At 41.7% G+C, this 2,599-nt stretch overlaps 1 non-coding gene across 1 annotated transcript; it reads right to left on the bottom strand.

The window, feature by feature from the left end:
• Positions 1 to 2,149: 2,149 nt before the first annotated feature.
• Positions 2,150 to 2,256, bottom strand: LOC138431168 (U6 spliceosomal RNA). The gene has a single exon (XR_011253573.1). It is a non-coding gene; the product is annotated as a U6 spliceosomal RNA (small nuclear RNA).
• Positions 2,257 to 2,599: the final 343 nt, after the last annotated feature.

Here is a 2,599-nt window from a genome sequence, read left to right as displayed (position 1 = left end):
CCCAATCAGTCTTTAAGAGCAAATACTGCTGCTGCCATGTTACTTTAGTCCTGTCCAACTCTGTGCGACCCCATGGACGGCAGCCCACCAGGCTCCCCCGTCCCTGGGATTCTCCAGGCAAGAGTACTGGAGTGGGTTGCCATTGCCTTCTCCAATGCATGAAAGTGAAAAGTGAAAGTGAAGTCATTCAGTCATGTCCGACTCTTCGCGACCCCATGGACTGCAGCCCACCAGGCTCCTCCGTCCATGGGATTTTCCAGGCAAGAGTGCTGGAGTGGGGTGCCATTGCCTTCTCCGAAGAGCAAATACTACCTCTCCTGAAAATCCTTCTTTGGTATCCCAGGCTCTGGAGGTCCAGAATCACTTATCTTCCATTTTATGTAACACAGAGATCTAATTATCTCTTTATAAGCATGTGACCCCTAGGATGTACCAAATTCCATTCTTGTAAGAATATCCAACACTAAGGCTAATGACTGTCTCACTGTAGGTTTTTAATAAATGATTAATGAATAAAATAGGTAAGGAGGAAATCAAAGTGCACCTCCATAAAATAACTGCCAACTAAAGAGGAAGAGGTATCCGTGCTTATACAGTGTGGGGAGTTTGCCTGATCAATAAATGGTTATGATATACCTGTATTTCAGGTATTTCAACTACATATACAACTCACTTCCATAAAACACATGAAAGGTTGTCCATGAAACTTCCCTCAGCTTTATTAAAGTGGAGATTTTGTGTCTCAAAATTTATTTTGAAGAAAGTCATCTCTATACCCTGAAGACTTAAGTCATATAACACAAAATATGGCTATAATTGCCTTGAAAGGGTGCCACTGCTCTTCTTTCCTGGTAACTAGCCTGCTTTAATAATGCCTTTCCAGACAATCTGATCAAAGCAGGAGTATAAAGGAAATAGAAAAAAAAAATTTCCACGAAATTAGAAATGACCGTTGGGAGGGCCATAGCCTCACCTTTTGAACAATGTAGTTAATAACATCATTTCATTGGTCCTGCAAAATCAGCTTCTCAACTCTATGACTTGCAATTTCAGGCTTTTGTGTGTGAGTGTACTCATGCGAAGAGTTGACTCATCGGACAGGACCCTGATTCTGGGAGGGATTAGGGGCAGGTGGAGAAGGGGACGACAGAGGATGAGATGGCTGGATGTCATCACCAACTTGATGGACATGTGTTTGAGTGAACTCTGGGAGTCAGTGATGGACAGGGAGGCCTGGCATGCTGCAGTTCATGGGGTCACAAAGAGTTGGACATGACTGAGTGACTGAACTGAACTGAACTGAACTGAACCTCCATTATCTATCTGAATTTGAAACCAAATGTAGATGAACTCATTATTATAGTGGTGGTTTTTGGCATACATTAACATGAATCAGCCATGGGTACACATTTACCCCACCGTCCTGAACCCCTCTCCCACCTCCTTCCTCTTCCCATCCCTCTGGGTTGTCCCAGTCCACCGGCTTTGGGTGCCCTGCCTCATGCACCGAGCTGGCACTGGTCATCTATTTTACATTTGGTAATAGACATGTTTCAATGCTATTCTCTCAAATCATCCCACCCTCACCTTCTCCCACATAGTCCCAAAGTCTGTTCTTTACATCCATGTGCTCTCTTGCATATAGGGTCTTCGTTACTGTCTTTCTAAATTCCATATATATGCATTAATATATTGTATTGGTATACTGTACTCCAGTTTCATCCACCTCCTTAGAACTGACTCATGTGTTCTTTTATACGGCTGAGTAATATTCCATGTCGTATATTTACCACAGCTTCCTTATCCATTTGTCTGCTGATGGACATCTAGGTTGCTTCCATGTCCTGGCTATTGTAAACAGTGATGCAATGAACATTGGGGTACACGTGTCTCTTTCAGTTCTGGTTTCCTCGGTGTGTATGCCCAGCAGTGGGATTGCTGGGTCGTATGGCTGTTCTATTTCCAGTTTTTTAAGGAATCTCCACACTGTTCTCTATAGTGGCTGTACAAGTTTGCATTCCCACCAACAGTATAGGAGGGTTCCCTTTTCTAAACACCCTCTCCAGCATTTATTGTTTGTAGACTTTTTTCTTTTCTTTTTTTCAATTTTTATTTTTACTTTATTTTGCTTTACAATACTGTATTGGTTAAAAATATGGAATGCTTCACAAATTTGCGTGTCATTCTTGCGCAGGGGCCATGCTAATCTTCTCTGTATCATTCCAATTTTAGTATATGTGCTGCTGAAGCGAGCAGTGTTTGTAGACTTTTTGATGGTAGCCTTTCTGACTGGCATGAGATGGTATCTCATCGTGGTTTTGATTTGTGTTTCTTTGATAATGAGTGATGTTGAGCATCTCTTCATGTGTTTGTTAGCCATCTGCATGTCTTCTTTGGAGAAATGTCTGTTTAGTTCTTTGGCCCACTTTTTGATTGGGTTGGTTATTTTTCTAGTATTGAGCTGCATGTGCTGCTTGTATATTTTGGAGATTTATCCTTTGTCGGTTGTTTTGTTTGCTATTATTTTCTCCCATTCTGAAGTCTGCCTTTTCACCTCGCTTATAGTTTCCTTCATTGTGTTAAAGCTTTTAAGTTTAAT

Source organism: Ovis canadensis, chromosome 26 (assembly GCF_042477335.2).
Source record: "Ovis canadensis isolate MfBH-ARS-UI-01 breed Bighorn chromosome 26, ARS-UI_OviCan_v2, whole genome shotgun sequence".
NCBI lineage: Eukaryota > Metazoa > Chordata > Mammalia > Artiodactyla > Bovidae > Ovis > Ovis canadensis.
The sequence above is the reverse complement of the archived record's forward strand: the minus strand, read 5'-3'. Positions and strand labels throughout refer to the sequence as shown.